Genomic DNA, 16,559 nt, shown 5'->3' with positions numbered 1-16,559 from the left:
ATAGTCACACAGAGACCCCGTGTTCCCACCAAACCCCGCGAAACGAGCCTCCCTTCTCTGGGTTCTGGTGTATGTTCCTCCCCGCTGGCGCGTTTCTCTCTTCTGCCCTTTCAATCCACTTTTCTAATTCCGACTCTGAGCCTGAGCATCTTTATAAGCCAATATTTTCATTCCTGAAAATGTTGGCGACTCTGAGGACCGTGGTGGACACACAACCCAGAGAGGGAGCTGACCGGGGCGGGTGCATTTCCTCAGCCCCGCCTGGGAGTCCAGGAGCCCCTGACCACCGGAGCGAGGAGCAGAAGGCGGGTGTGGCGTGGCGGGTGGGGGTGGGGCTATTTGCCACTCGAGTGCATGGTCCAGGCTTTACCTGGAACCCGCCCCCACTAGCCTGGGCGCATGGCCTGGCCTAGGAACCTCGGCAGCTCGCACCCTTGGAAAGAGAAACCAGGGGACGCTGCTGAGTGTCCCAGAAAAGCAGGCGTGAAGGGAGGGGGCGGGCTTGCCCCTCACCTGAGCACCTCCCTGCACCTCTGCTGCTCTGCCTGGCAGGCCCTGTAGATTCCCAGGAGAAACTGTCCTGTCCGACTGCAGAGGGAGACGGTGACCGGGGCCGCCTGGCCCTGACTCGGTTCTCTGCAGACCGGGGCATGCCAGGGGAAACTCACGAGCCCTCAGAACGGGGAGCACCTGGGCACTGGGACTCGTCCTCCGTCTGCGCCCCCCCCCCCCGCCCCCTGCCTTGCAAACAGACCGGAAATGGGGCCTGATGGGGAATGGGCTGCCGTCCCGTGTCACCCGGGCACCAGACGACAGTTCCTGACGCGTGGGCAGCAAGCAGGTGTTGAGGGGAGTTTATTAAGGAGTCATTGCTTGGGCCGCCACTGGCTCTGCACTCAGGGGTCACTCCTGGTGGGCTCGGGGGACTCCAGGGGGTGCCTGGGATTGAACCCGGGTCTGCTGTGTGCAAGGTAAGTGCCCTCCCCCACAGTCCTATCTCTCCAGCCCATGGGAATCTCTTTAAAGTGCCCAAAGCGAGCAGGATAGGTCAGTGATAGGTCATGCCGGTGCCAGCGGGCACTCCACGGATGCCAGGCCTTGCGTGCCACCCAGTCCACTGCACGCCACACGAAGCTTCATGTTCCCCTCCATGCTGCAGTGGAGCACAGAGAGGTCGTGCCAGCTGCCGAGGTCACACAGCACATGCCAGACCAGATTCCAAAGTGGCACCTCTCCTTAGCTGGGGGCTCTGTGCAAACACCCCAACCCCAGACTAACCACTCTCGGGCTTGAAGCCAAACAAGCCCAGGTCCCTGGGGGAAGGCCAGGGAGGGGAGGAGGAGAAACAGCACTTTCCATCCACAGCGTGTCACTGCGTCCCTCCCTGCCGGCGCTGGCTTAATGCTCATTCAACAAAAGTGAAAATGAATCCATCAAAGGCTTGACGCCTTGCCGGGGCAGCCTCCTCCGCGGGCCCTTCCCTGGAACGCGGGTGTTTAAAGCAGGGGCTGCAGCCCCTAGAGCGGCCGGGAAAGAGGCCCCGGCCCTGCACGCGGCAGACGGGGTGTCATTCCTCACGTCAGAGTGCCCTGAGCCCCCCTCCCAGGTGGGGCCCCCTCCCTCCAGGGCAGAGCGGCTGTGTGTGCCCAGGAAAGGAGCTGCCCGTGGTCAGGGGAGCAAGTCGCTGGCACACGGGCAGGCAGGTGGGGTCAGCTCTTGCTTCCTCACCGAGCGGAGAATCCAGTCAGCCTGCCGCTGTTTCCTTTCCTGTTCCAGCCCACAGCCGCCTGCTTGCCCAGCGCCAGGGCAGGGGATGGGTGGACACTTTGCCGCTGACTGCACCGGGCATGGGGCCGCCCGGGACTCTGGCCAGCTCAGCTACGCGAAAGGGACAGGAATCTTTTCTGCTGAGGTTTTGTGCATTTTCTTTGTCTTGATGAATGAATGAATGAATGAATTTTTTCTTCGTTCCTTCTCTATTGGTTGATCCCCCCCCCCCACTCCAAGCAGCCGACTCAGGCCTTGGGCAGGCTATGGGGGCCCATAGGGAAGGGGACAGAAGGGAAACGGGCGGCGAGGGGAGGAATCTGGCCCTAAGGAAAGGGGCCGGGCCCGAGCAGGGGTAGAGCCGGGAGGGTACTGGCCTTGCAGGTCGCCGACCCGGTTCCATCCATCCCTGGCATCACATACGGTTCCTGAGCACCACCAGGAGTGATCCCTGAGTGCAGAGCCAGGAGTCAGCCCTGAGCACTGCCTGACATGGACAGAAAAAGAAAATGGAAAGAAAAAAAAAGGAAGGGGAGGTGGAAAGAAAGGGGGGAGAGAGAGAGGGAAAGAGAGGGGGAAAGAGAGGGAGGGAGAGAGGGAGGGAGAGAGAGGCAGAGAGAGGGAGAAGGGAGGGAGAGAGAGAGGGAGAGAGAGGGAGAAGGGAGGGAGGAAGAGAGAGGGAGAGAGGGAGAGAGAGAATGAGGGAGGGAGGGAGAGAGGAAGAGAGAGGGAGAGAGGGAGAAGGAGGGAGGGAGAGAGAGAGGGAGAGAGAGAGAGAGTGCGAGCCATGAGGATGGGATGCCACAGGGCTGCCTAGTGGGCTGGATTTGGTCGGAGGAGGAGGAGGAAATCCCAACATTCCCAACACCAGCAACAATCATCCCGCATCGTCTGTGGCTTTCCTGGCCAGCGCTCTTGGAGCACAGTAGAGGAGTGCTCCCACCACCCACTCTGTGTGAAGGGTAGAAGGGGCGGGCACCTTCCTCCCTGGAAGCCCCCTGCCGCCCTCTCTGAATCTGGCCGTTCTCCCTCCAGCCCCTGGCTTTCTTTTGTTTTTATTTGAGGGCTCGTGGGGGGGGGGGGGGTGTGGACTGGGAGCAGGTCACACCCACCAGTTCTCGGGGGTTACTCCTGGCAAGGCTTCAGGGGTCCAGTGGGGGTACTGGGGACGAGCCCGGGTCGTTCACATGCCAGGCAAACACTGTCACCGGCCCCAAGCCACCGGCTTCCATCTTAGCTGCTTGAGGACCATCCCCTGGGCACCCAGCCCGGGTGGGTTTAGGTTTCTTGCAGAGTTATCTCTGGGGAACCCCAGAAAATCCTTTGCTGGGCCTTAGAGAAGAAGGAATAGGCACGTCTGCCAAAGCCATGGCCACAAGCCAGTGGACCCCATGCAGCTGTCCGCAGGAGTGGACACTTTCTTCCCCAGGCTTAGGGTGAAGTTTGGGGAGAGAAAATGGAGAGGGAGAGGGAGGGTCCCCACCCCCCCAATTCTGTGCCGAGAGCCATCGGCCAAGGAGACTCTGTGGCCACTTTGGGCCTCGCGTCCCTGCAAGCCTGCAGACACCAGGCTCGTCCGGGTCCCTGACAGGCCACGTGCAGGCCAGAGAGGTGATTAATTAGAGGAAGGGGGCTCCCTGACACTCTCCGCAGGGAGGGTAATTGGATTTCAGCAGACTGGAGGGCTGAGGGCTCTCAAAGGGCTGGGCGCAGGCTCGCAGGCAGGGGCTGGTGTGTCCCGACCACCACCAGGCGTGGCTCCTGACCCAGGCCCAAACAAAGCAGCAGAGGACTGGGCTCAGGCTCACGTGCAGGGGTTGGTTCGTCCTGGCACTCGCCAGGTGTGACTCCTGAACCAGGCCCAAACGAAGGGCAACCGAGAGAGGCTTCAGGTGCTGGCAGGATGGGGGAGGCACCTCGCTGCCGGTGCAGGGTCTGCGGCCTGGTTCCTTCGAGGGTGAGTCCACTTTGGTTCACTTTTGGCTTTGTAGCGGGGCGGGGGCTGCCAATGATTGTTGCTGGTCTTGGGATTCCCTCCTCCTCCCATGGTGGCCGCAGGATGGGGCATCCACAGGTGGCCCCAGTCCTCCCACCTTCCCCCAGTTGCTGGGCGTGGGACCGTGGTCTGTCACCACCCCAGCCTCCTCTGCCAGCTAGGGGTGTGGCGTCGTGAGCCCGCATCAGCCCTGCGCATGGGGAGCTGGGGTGTGTGTGTGTGTGTGGAGTCGAGGTGCTCCACAGAGGTGATGGCCGTTGAACTGCAGGAGGAAAAGCCAGGAGAACTTTGTGGCCCTTTGTTTGGGAGCCTGGAAAGAGCCTAATTAATCCCGTGGCAGATGCCATTGCGTGCCTTTTTTTTTTTTTAAGACAGAGTTGATGCCGCAAGCAAATTTTGATTTGAGGCTTTGAAAGGAAGACGGGAGTTTTATCTAGCGCGCCTGCATGAAGCCTGCTTGGCACGCTCAGGAAATGAAGGTCCCTTTAGCCATGACAGGGGGACCCCTCCCCCCAAATAATCACTTCTTAAGGAAGGCAGAGCGCCCCAGGGCCCAGGCACATGCTTTGCATGGAGTCCCCCACCCCTGACTGTTCCCTGTTTGGGGTTTTTTTTTGGGGGGGGGTTGGTGGGTTTCTGTTCTGTCGACTTGCTTTACAGGCATATGAATTAGGAGCCAGGCAGCCACAGCGAGAAAGCCGCTAAAAACAGCCGGCCATAATGCTGCCACACGCAAACCTTTAAACGCTCGCAAACATTTGCTCAACGTTGGTGTGTGCCAAGCCGAGAGAAATGAATTAGACACAAGAGTTAGAATAGATTTTTTCACGTACGCCCAATGGTGCTCAGGGCTTACTCCTGGCACTGTGGTCTGGGATCACTCCTGGCAGTGCTTTTAGGTTGCTGGGGATCAAACCAGAGTCAGCAGTGGACAAGGCAAGCAAAAGGCACATTAACCTCCCTACTATCTCTCTGGCCTCGAGAATAGATTTTCCTTAAGTTGGTGTAAAAAAAAAAGTGCTAGGTCAAAGCGGAACCCCCTCTGACAAGGTCAAGGAAGGTTCCTCCACAGAGGAACATTTGGGGTGGGTATCGAGGTTTGCCTAGGAGTGCAAAACTTGAGAAGAGAGAAGGGGCCTTCTGTGCCCAGAGGAGTTTCTGTGAAAGGCTACAGGGTGTGCTCTGAGTCGGTTGGCCGTTAAAGGACGGGACAGGCTTGTTTGACGCCTCAGTCCAGGCTCACCTAGTGCTCACCGTTGTCCTGAGGAGTGGAGCACTGCAGAGGGAGCAGCAGGGGCCCTCTGGGCTGTCAGTTGCCGTAGAGCTGCCCTGGGTTGCGGGAGAGGCCGTGTGCGGGACAGAGGCTGCGTGAGGCGCGGAGGCCAGAAGGTGGTTTGGGCGATCATAGCTTCGGATCCAGCTTCCGGAGGGGGGGTCCGTGCTGGGGCACGAGCTGGTGACTCATCACGGGGGGTGTCGGGCGGGGGCTGGCGGGGCACAGGGCGGATGAGATCATTGTTTGACATTTCAGGGAGCACTCGAGAAGAGCCTCAATTATTAAGGTTTGCGAACTCCCTAAAAATAGCTGTTCCACCGCTCCTCGTCGTCACGCCAAGAGAATGTCAGTGGCTCCCAGAGCCACGGCGGGAGCACAGCGAACCGGGGTGGGGGCGAGGGGCTGGCAGGGGAGAGGACACAGGGCCGGGGCTCGCGGCGGGCGGCGTTTCAGGGCTGGGGGCATCCCAGAGCTCAGGGCTTCCTCCTGCTCTTGCTCAGGCGTCCGTGCTGGCCGTGCTCGGGGGACTGTGTGGGGTGCCAGGGTTCGAACCTGAGTCAGCTGTGTTTAAGGCGCGTGCCTTGACCCTGGACTGTCTCTTCAGCCTTCGTTTGTGGATTTTATGGCCCTCTACTTTTGTTTTGTTCTGGGGTCACACCTGGCAATGCTCGGGGCCTATTCCTGGTTCTGTGCTAAGGGTCACTCCTGGCATTGCTTGGGGGACCATACGGGTGCCAAGGACTGGACCTGGGTCAACTGCATGCAAGGCAAGCACCCCACCTGCTGTACTATCATTCTTACACCCCGACAGAGGATGGTTCCAGTGCTCGATGGAAAGTCTCTTGTTTCCTCACTGATGAATTCCCTCCTGGCTGGAACGAAAGGCCGCCACTTAAACCTCCCTCCCACCCCCACACAGCACTGAGAGAGGCAGAATTCTCTCGCACTTGGGAAAGCATCTACAAAGCGGAAGATGTTTGCAGCGAGTGAGTACTGAAAAAGGCCTCCAGGACCTCCGCCTGAGGTTTTCAAACCCCCCTGGCCCCTGGCCACACGGGCTCACCGGGGCCTGCAGCCGGCCCGCCGCAATCGGACGCCCTCGTCTGCTCCCAAAGAAATCCAGTTTAACAAGTGGAATTTAAAACCATTCCACCTGAGAAGTGACCGCGAGCTGGCAGGATGCAGAACGGGCCCCTGCATGGGCTAAAACCCCAAGACCGCAGTAGAGCATCAGGTCGGTTCCAAGACGCCCACAGAGTCCGGGAGGAACAGGGGCGTCGGCAGGCGCCTCTGGGCTTCCTGACTCAGAACCCGGGCTCTGAGCGGGGGGCGGGCCGAGTCAGCCCTCCAGGAGAGTCAGGCCCAGCGCTTGCACTCCGTCCAGCCTGCCAGGGACAGGGACAGGCTCGCCTGCTCTCTGGGCTCCTGAACCCAGATTCTCCATGCTGGCCAGAGCTCCCTCGCGGAGACTCAGAGGCCAACCCCCGCCTTCCCCCGGGGGCTACTTGGTCCACCCGCCAACCCTGCCACTGTCCCAGAAAGTGTGCCCGACGGCCAGCCCTTTCTGTTTCCACATGCCGGGGGGCACCTCCTGGTGATTGGCTGTGCTTTGGCTCGGGTGCAGACCCCACCATTGCTCTGGGCTCTGACTAAGGTTCCCGCCAGGCTTTGCCCCCAGCCCGCAAAAGCTTCCGGTCCTCTGAGGGCCGGCTCAGGCCCCAGAACAGTTGCCCAACTCCGGCCTTTTGTCTCTCCCTCGTTTCCCTCTCTCCAGCCTTCCATCTGTGCGCCACCCTTCATTCCTGCCTGCCTCCTCTTCCCTCTCTCTGTCCCTGGCGCCCTTCCTCCCTCCCTCCCACTTCCCTTCCCTCCGCTGCTTGGGGGCTCCAGGTCATGCCCTCCGATGCAGGGGGCACGTGTGTTGCTGGGGATTGACCCCAGCTGCCTGCAAGCACGGACCCTGACGCCTGTAGCATCCCAGCAGCCCAGATAGATTACTCCCGCTTCCTCTGGGCATTGAGTACAGCTGGGCGTCATTGGGGGTTTTGCCATTTTGTTTTCTCGTCTCAATCTGTCTGGCGCAGGTTTGATTATTTGTCAGCTTAGAAGACCCAGAGGAGTGGAGGATGATTATTTTGTGTCTTGGTACATCGATCTCCTGCAAACAGGAATAAATCTTCTCTGAGGGGGTCTGGGAGGTGAATGTCGGTTGTTGTTCGGTTTTGTTTTGTTTTGTTTTTTTTCTCGTTGGGGGGGTCATGGACCATTTTCCTGTGCCCAGGGGCTCCTTCTGGCTTGATGTTCAGGAGTCACTGCTATCTGGGGGACCAGGTAATGCCGGGGACAGAGCTCTGACCTCCTGTGTGCAGTACATGGCCTCCAGCTCTTTGAGCTGTCTCGGCCCCATGCAAGTCAGTTTTAAGACCTTCTGGATTGAGGAGAACAAAATTGATCTCCCAAGTCCTGCAGTGTAAGGCTAGAATGGACAAAAGAAACTTCTGGAAACTCATAACTTAGAGATGAATTCATAAAAAATTTTTTTTCAATCCTTATAACTGAATGATAATAAAAATGCTGTGTAATAAAATGTGGGATCAGTTAGATTGCTTTTTAGAAGGATTTTATAGCCTCCAACGATTCTGAGAGAAGACCAGCTGAGCAGGGAGGGTCGGGGGGGAGGGGAGAGAAGAGGCCGGTCTCCATCGGCAGCTGAGAAAGACCCAAGCAAATGACACCACAGCAGCACTGAGGAGGGGAAAGTGTGTGTGTGTGTGTGTGTGTGTGTGTGTGTGTGTGTGTGTGTGAAGAGTAAAAATAAGAGGCGGCTGGAGCAATAGCACAGTGAATAGGGCATTTGCCTTGCATGCGGCCGACTCGGGTTCGATTCCCAGCATTCCATATGGTCCCCCGAGCACCGCCAGGAGTAATTCCTGAGTGAAAAGCCAGGAGTAACCCCTGAGCATCGCTGAGTGTGACCCCAAAAGCAAAAATAAATAAATAAGATGACCTACTAGGGCTGGAGTGATAGCACAGCGGGTAGGGCGTCTGCCTTGCATGCGGCCAACATGGCCGACCCGAGTTCGATTCCTCCGCCCCTCTCGGAGAGCCCGGCAAGCTACCGAGAGTATTCGATATGCCAGACACAGTAACAACAAAGTCTCCAATGGAGACGTTACTGGGCCCGCTCGAGCAAATCGACGATCAACGGGAGGGCCTTTACTTTACTTACTTTTACTAAAACCCAGAATTGGTATTTGGAGAACACTTTTGAAAAAGTGAGCACTCTCGAGCAAACTTTCAAATCTCAAAGAAGGAGAATGTCTCAGAGCCTTGAAAGTCTTGAAAATGAGAAAATAGGCACATAGGCACAAGTGTAGATTCTGTGGGTTTGTTTTTTTTTTTTTAAAAAAATGAATACCCTGTGAATAATTTTATCTAATAAATTTCAAAGCAGGCATAATGGACTGGTGCTGAAAATGTAAAGTAGGAAGCTGACTCAGGGAAATACCCGGCCTGCAGGCTCTCTCTGTCCTGGGAGCTGGGGATGAACAGGAGGTGTTTGTTTTGAGGCCACAGATCATTGTATACTTTGCACAACTCCAGAGAAAGGAAGAGGCATTCTCCTGCAGTCACCTTCCCAAGTGTTCACAAACTTAATAACTAAACTAAAGGTAAGATTAAAGATAGAATTATGCAAGCATCTTATTCAGGAATGTAACTACAAAATTCTTAAGACCAAATATTGGAAAATTGGACCCAGCAGTGGGCCGGAGAAGACAGTCAGCAGTCCTCCCATCAGTGTCCTGTCGGCTGCCTCCAGTTGCTTCCCCGTTCTGGTGCTGAGGATCGAACTCAGGGCCTCACCGCTGCCAGGCCCTCACTTCCCCTACACTCCACCCCCACCTCGCCCCCAACCTCGGGTTTTATTCCAGGAAAGCCAGGTTGATGTAGCAGAAGAAAATTCATGTGTGGAAAGGGTCAGATGTAAAGATTCAAAAAGACGAGGTCCCTGACGAACATACTAGAAACAAACAAACAAAAAAGTGTATTTGACAACACAATCACTTTTTGTGACTGAAAGCAAAACCAGAACTTTAGAGAACAGGTCAGTTCCTTCGCCCACTAACATTCATAGAAGACAAAGCCAAAAAGGGACCAGAGATTTGGCTGTTTGGGGGGGCCTGGGCGTGACACCTGGCACCCCAAATAAAGCAGACGAAAAGAGCAGCGACGGAGAATGGGGGTGCTACAGGCCGCTCCGGAGGCAAACCGGGGGGGCTCCGTCGGATTTATTATTAAATCGGATTTATTTATGCTGGAGGTCTTGGCTGAGGCACAGGCCAAGATGAGAAGAGAGAGCTGCGACCTCAAGGAACTTAGAAAACCCAGAAGAGCTCTGCGCGCATGGTGGGGTGTTTTGGAGACTGTTGAATAAACCACCAACACGTAGACTCCGGCTCCAGCGGCAGTGAGAAATCGGGGCAGATCCGGTCCGCTCAGAGGCCCGGTGGGATACTAAAGATCGAACCCGGGTTGGCCACACGCACGCCACGGGCCCATGGTCCCATCTCTCGGGCCCCTGAGCTGGGATTCCTCAGCGTCCTCTATGACTTACGGCCCGAAGGCGCTTCCACAGGGCTCCCCTCAGAGCCTCCCACCCCCACCCGGGGCTTTGTGTGGGGACAGGAGCTGAATCTGACGGTGCTCGTGGTTCCTTTCCCCGGCTCTGTGGATACGGCCCATCTTGCCAAGCTGCTGACATGCCATTCAAACCCTGTGTATGGAGCAGGAGAGAGAGAGAGAATGAGAGAACCTCCCCCACCCCCAGGCTGGATTGCCACCCCATCTGGAGCCAGAAGGGAAGCGGGGAGCTAAGGTGTGAACGCGCGGAGCGTAAACGCATGAAATTGGCAATGACTAATTCATCATCTCACAAATCTGTCTTTACAACGTGAAAGAAAAATCTAGTGCATTGGAGCACTGTGAAGGGGGTGGGGGCAGCAGCGTCTCGGCCAAGAATAGCTGATGAAAGGGGGGTGGGAGGGGCGGAGCCGATTGGGAAATATGCAAATGGCTGAAATTGGCAGGATCCAAATGACACTCGCGGGTGATTAGTATGCTGATTGGTGTGCAGGGGGAGCGCGGAGGGAAGCGTTGTATTGTCTCCTTGAAACAAAATAAGGCAGACAGGAAGGCGCATCAAAGGGCCCCCAGAGCTCCCTGGGGTGGGAGGAGGCCGGGCTGGCCTGTGACTGTGGCAGGGGCTGTGGGCTGCGCCTCCAGAGAAGGGCTTTGTGGGCAGGCCGGGCTGTGGAGTGGCCGGTCTGGGGGATGCAGGCGGGAGGCTGCAGGAGCTATTTAAGTGATTATTATTAATTATTTTATTATTTTCCTTTGGGCACCGCACCTGGCTCTGTGCTCCGAGATCCCTCTTGGCAGGGCTGGGCGACCACAGGGGATCCGGGATCAAACCCGTGGTCCTCGTGCAGAGGCGGGTTCCTTGCCACCGTCCCACCAACTGTGACGGATGGTTGCACGCGGCTTGACAGAGCAAAGAAAGAGCCTTTCCTGGGGCTGCGGTTCTCCCCACGCCCCGGGGCCGAGAGGATGCAGCCGTGGGCAGCCCCCAGGCCACACCGGCGGGCAGAGCCGCTTCTCCTTCACGCCACCCGCCTGCTGGGTCGGGCTCTGCCCAGCGGAAGCTGCCCAGGAGAATCGGACAAGACCTCCCAGCTGCCGTGGGCTGTGACTGGGTGCCCCCACGTCCTGGGGGGCCAGGGGCCAGGATGCTGGGGACTGTTCCCGAGCCCTGGTACCGTGGACCAACCCCACTCACACCCCCGGAGCCAATCAGCAGAGCGGCTGTCTCCTGCACCTTCTCCCTGGTTTCCATGGCAACCGCGAGCGCAGCCCCGTGTCTCTGTGTGCCTGCAGCGGTTTCCAGTCCAGCACCACCGTGGAGCCTTTCGGCTGGGGTGGGGGGATCAGGCCAGCCAGCACCCCCTCCCCAGTTAGAAGGAAGGGCAGCGAGTCTCCCCACTCGGGGGGAGCTTCTCAGAGGGGGGGGGGTCTCAGCCCAGAAGGCGCATCCCCCCGCCCGCAGCGGGTCCCAGGCTACAGGACGCCCCCCGTGTGCGGATTCCTAGGCACCCTCTGGAAGGATGGGTGCGGGGCTGCACAGCGAGCCTGGCCGGGGGTGGGGGGGTGGGGGGGTGGGGGGTGGGGGGTCCCCCGCAGGCAGCGCTGGGCGGAGCATCAGTGGGTGCGGGAGCTGCCTCCGGAAAAGGCCCCGCAAAATGCACCGCCAATAGACCCTCTAGGCTGCGGGGCTCAGCCGCGGGCAGGGCCTGGCGGCGCTTTTGTGCGGTTGCCGCGGCGGGGGGCGGGGGTGTCCACGCCGGGTGGCCGCGGCGAGCAGGGGCGCAGACGTCAGCCGCGCGCGGGGAGGGGCCGCAGCAGCGCCGTGGGCGAGCACTGCCCCCTGGTGGCGAGAGCGCGCCCACGCAGCGCCCGCCCCGCCGCCCCTTTGTTTTCTCGCAGCCTCTGCCGCAGAGCCTTGCTGAAGGTTCTGGAAGGCCCAGGACTCCGGGCTCCCGGCGCGGCCTATGCACTGGACTGCCGGGGGCCCAGTGGACCTGCCTGTGAAGCCTTGAGCGGCTCCGCAGCGCTCTCCAGGTCTCAGTTTCCCCCGTGTTACCCGCCTGGTAGGGGGTGGGTCGTGCTGGAAATTGGGGCGCCCCCTCCCTGCCTGCAGCGCCCGCGGCCCCTGAAGATGGGGGAGACGCAGGACCCTCCTCCAGGGTCACGTGTCACGTGCCCCGCTTGCGTGGGGACAGAAGGGGTGTCGGATGGCAGAGCTGTCCCCACGCCCCCCACCCCCGCCCCTTTCTGCTCAGCCTGCAGGTCCTCAGGGGCGGAGCTGAGGGTGGCATTTGGTGCAAACAGCGGGTGCGGGGAAGAGAGAGAGGGTGGCTCCCTTAGGTGGCATCCCGGCGCCCCACAATTCCCCTGCGCGGGCCAGTGTCAGAAACCGGGGGTCCGGGGAGGAAGGGGTGCGCGGAGCCCCAGGGAGCCCACCAGGTGGACTTGGGTGGTGCCGGTTGGGGACCGGCGATGGCTCAGGCCTCAGGGTGGGTGCTCTGTCCGCGCCCGGGCTTTTCGGGCCCCCGGGAGGAGGGCCCCAAGAAGCGCGGTCCAAAGCGCGTTCCGAAGGGCACCGGGAGGCGACCCCCGGGCTCCGCACTGCGCCCTGCGCTCGCGGCCGCGGCAACACTGCCCCCCGGTGGCCGAGCGGCGCCGTGGCCACGGCCCCCGCGTGGTGATGTAGCGGGAGGCGGGGCCGCGGGCGTCACTGCCCTCAAGGCCCCCCGGGTGCCAGCAAGTTCATTTGTGTCCAGGCAGTCAGTGCCCATGCGGGGAGGAAACAGGCCTTTGGGGGGAGCTTCTGGAGCCCGGAATTCCGTTCCTAGCATTGCAAAAACGAGGGCAGGGGAGGTGGGCAGGGGGAGAAAAAATCCTAGAGAAGGAAACACGTTGGGGGGACACCCCACAGCTTTCTCCTCTCTAGAGGCGGTTCCTGCAACTGCACCTGTGTCCGCAGTCACTGGGCAGTGACGCTATGACAGAAACAGGCCCTGAATTGGATCCCGCTGCCTCATGCCTTCACCCCTGTACTTGCAGGACTGGCCTGATCAGCCCTCCACAGGGGGCTGGGCATCCCTGGGAATAGCCCTCCAGGGGTCCTTCTGGGGTCCGCCCAATCGACAAGAGATTAACCCGGATTTCTTCCCCTCCAGGAACATCCGTGTGCCAGCAGCTTCCTGCTTGTGTTTGATGTCTCGATGACACATTTCCCCAGACTGGGGCTCCCGTGCAGGGTGTTGGCAGAACACTCGGCCGAGGACACTCAGCACTGTCTGAGAAGGAATTTTCCTTCATTGGGATCGGCCGTCCCACCCTGCCTGAGTGTTGCAAACTGAATGCATCTTCTTTGAGGTGCTCAGGAGTGCCCTGGTCATGCTCTGTGGTGCCAAGGATCAGAATGTGGGTTGGCCACCTGCAAAGCAAGCGCCGTGAGTCCTGCACCCTTGCCAGCCCCAGATGTGCCATGTTAAGGCCGATCAAACAGAAAAGTGAAGTTTTGTCCTGAAAACTTACCCCTGACACTTAAACCTTAACAAACTCTCACCTCCCACCCCTTCCCGTCCTGAGACAAAAGAATCATATCTTGAGACGTGCTGAGTGTTCCATAAAGTCCTCTCGTCCCCCTCCTCCTCTAGTGCCGCTTTGCGGTGTCACCCTTTGTGCAGTTTCTCGGATCACGGTAACGCTTCTATTATTAGCTTTAAATGTCAGGGCGGCTGCCCCGGCCAAGGGCTCGCCTGAGAAAGCGCGACTCTCCCTGCTGCCACCAGAGCGCGCTCTCGACCGCCGCCGCGCTGTAGAAACACTTTCTGGTTTTCTCAGTCGAACTTGGGGGCATCGTCTGACTTGGGGGCATCGGCCAGGGAGGGGAAGCCTGCCTCGGGGTCCCACATAATAACGCAGTCTGGGATGGATGCTTCAGAGCTCTCGCTGTCTTTCAAACCGCTTCCACGCTCACACACCCCACCCCCATAAGACCATCCCTGGACCATTTCTTTTTTGGGCCAGAACCGTGATGCTCAGGGACTGAGCATTACTCCTGACTGCACTCAGGAGTCATTCCTGGCGGGCTCAGGGGACCAGATGGGATGCTGGGGACTGAATTCGAATTGGCAGTGTATAAGGCCAGTGCCCAACCAACTGCACTATCATGCTGGCACTTGGACCATTTCTTTCTTTCACTCCTTTACAACCACCAGCGTTTGAAGCGAAAATCCCCCTGGAGAACTGGGGGCTCGTTGGTCATGCGCAAGTCATGGTTTTCCTTTTATGCATGTAGTTTCCGACCGACCGCACTGCTTGGGAGCTCTCATGCCTTCCTCTTGGCCTCATTGAAACAGACTTCAGTCAATTACAGTCCCCACTAGTTTACTGCAACAAGGGAATGGAGCCCTAGAGAGACTGGGCACAGGATCTAAGTGAGTTCAAGGGCCTGAAATCCAGGCAGGGGGCTCCAGCTCTAGTCCAAGTCGAGACCTGAAGCCTTGGCCCTGCAGTCCAGCGTGACACCAGTGATCAATCTCCCAGATCCAACAGGGAGAAAGAGCAAATCATCCCCCGTCCTTTTACTTTTCTGAGCCAGGCAGATCCTCGCCTGATTAAACGTGGCTCACCTGACCAGGAATGGCTCACCTGATTAGGAGTGGCCCACCTGTCGTCGGAAGCATAATCCATTATGGGTAGTCGGCCATTTCCAAGGCTCATCTCCGCAGACGCACTTCTAGCGTCTCTCCGAATCTCTGGGCTTCTTTCCTATGCACAGATCAATTTGCCTCACAGCCTTCACCACCCCCAGAGCTGACCGTAGGGATCCTCGTGACCAGTGACTGCTTGTTTAGTGTCTTTGGTTCACACCACGTTCGGCCACTGGTCCTGTCATCAGGTCAGCAAAACTTGAAATGTTTTGTGGGCCCCGTGTGCAAACCCACGTCCCAGCCTGGTGCAGGGGTGGATGGGGTGCACCCAGAGAGGGTGGGTGGCTGGATGATGGAGTACTGGGGCAACTTGTGCCCCACAGGAAGTCTCAGCAGTTGCTGATAGAAGTGAGTGGACGAAAAAATGGGCCGTGCAATGGCTGACGTGAAGCTCTTGCCTCTCGCTCCTAGCAGAAGACAGACTGAAATGTATGAGGAGGGGAGGGGAGGGGAGGCAGGCAGCCGAGTGGGGCGGGCTCCCCGCTGTCTCACTGCGCTTCAAATAAAGGATGCGGGGCAGGGGGCAAAAAAGCCACAGGAACGGGCAGCAGGGACCCCAAGCACTGCCACCCCAGGACCACAGGCTGGCTACGTAACGGCAGACCATAGCAGAAGCCAGCGCCCCACCCCGCCACCATCCCAGCCCCGACGAACCCAGTGACCTGCACTGGGCTGACCCTTGACCCTGATTCCTCACCTTCCTGTGTATTTTTGGTAAACCAATGGGAACTCAAACACTGCAAAAAGGGCCAGCGGTGAGAAGCAGGATCTGGGGTGGGGTCCTCATCCGGGCACCTTCCCTCTGTCCCACCGGAAGACCCCACCACAGGCCCACACGCTTCCCCAAGCCCTGCTAGGAGATATCGCTGAGCAGAGAACTGGAATTAGGCCCGTGTGACACTAAATTTTAAAAAAGAAATTACGATGATTTTAGTTTCTGTATTTAGAGGGGCTTTTTTGGGGGAGAGGAATGACTGAAAACAGGGGAGCTTCTGGGCTGTGGGGGGGTCGGTACTTGACTCTCTGCCCTGCTGGTTTTCATTGGGGGAGGGGCCACAGGCTGCGATGACAAGCTTTCAGCCTCCAGCAAACCCAGTAATTGCCAAGTTGAAACCACTCATTTTCTTCCTGGCAAAGGAGGTTCGGGGTGCTAGCGGGCAGCCGGCTTGTCTGCAGCCGCCGGATCAAAGGGCTGCAGGCATCTGTTTTGTTTCTTTCACCAAGCCCCTCTCCCCTTCCTATGGGGGAAAAAAAGTTGAAATCATTTATGAAAATGAATAGCTGCCCTCAGTCTGCGTGTGCCCGAGCACGGCGTCTGCCAAGCCCAGTGGCACACGGGGCACCTTTCCTCATGGGAACTTCCCGCACCCTCCAAAGTGTCCACTCCCAGGAGCACCCCTGTGGAAGGAGGACTTGGAGCATCTCGGGGTCCCCTTGTGCCCGCCCCAAGCGTCACCTGCAGAAGACACAACTCTCCCATCTCCAGCCCTCCTGGACACGTGTCCTGAGAGGAGTCCCACGCCCTGGGGGTCGCAGCACTCCTGGCTCTCCTGCAGCAGAGGCCGCCCTGTGTTGTCCTGGACCCCAGGACCCCAGTCCTCTGCTCTCGGGGCTCTGCAGATTTGCCACTCTCTCGTCTCTGCTCGACCAAGAGAAGGTCCCGTCCCTCACCCTTGCCGGTACCTGGCAGAACCTTCAGGATGGCGCACGCGGGTTTGTTCTCCAGAGAGTCTGTGCAGGAAAATGAAGCCTCTTCCGGCCCCAGCCCCAGGCTCACCTGGTCCTGCACTCACCTGTCCTTTGTCATCTGCAGGATGCCAAGAGCTAAGCACACAGGACAGGACAGGGCAGACTCTGAGCTAGGTTCCATAGCCCTGTCATCGCAGAAACGTGGCCTTGGCAGAAAACAGGCTGGGTGTCCTGTCCTGTCCTATGCTAAAGGAAACCCTGAGGGAGACTCCAATGCCTGGAGCAACAAGCCCTCAATGCTCACAGGGCACCTTTGGAGCTGGGCTTTGACACATAAGGTAAAGGTAAAGGCCCTCCCGTTGTTCGTCAATTTGCTAAAGCAGGCCCAGTAACGTCTCCATTGGAGACTTTGTTGTTACTGTGTCTGGCATATCGAATACGTCACGGGGAGCTTGCCAGGCTCTGCCGTGCGGGCGAGATACTCTCGGTAGCT

The 16,559-nt window shown here is 58.6% G+C and overlaps 1 protein-coding gene across 1 annotated transcript in view; it reads right to left on the bottom strand.

Annotated features, from left to right (window-relative positions):
* Window positions 1-3,762: 3,762 nt before the first annotated feature.
* CNOT8 (CCR4-NOT transcription complex subunit 8) overlaps window positions 3,763-16,559 on the bottom strand; it is a 266,035-nt gene continuing 253,238 nt past the window's right edge. Inside the window, exon 7 of the mRNA XM_056112291.1 lies at window positions 3,763-3,775. The gene's annotated coding sequence lies outside the window, so the exon portion shown is untranslated. The remainder of the gene's footprint in view (window positions 3,776-16,559) is intronic.

This window comes from Sorex fumeus, unplaced genomic scaffold (genome assembly GCF_029834395.1).
Source record: "Sorex fumeus unplaced genomic scaffold, SorFum_2.1 ptg000017l, whole genome shotgun sequence".
Taxonomy (NCBI): Eukaryota; Metazoa; Chordata; class Mammalia; order Eulipotyphla; family Soricidae; genus Sorex; species Sorex fumeus.
Note: the sequence above shows the minus strand (reverse complement) of the source record. Positions and strands in the feature narration are given on the sequence as shown.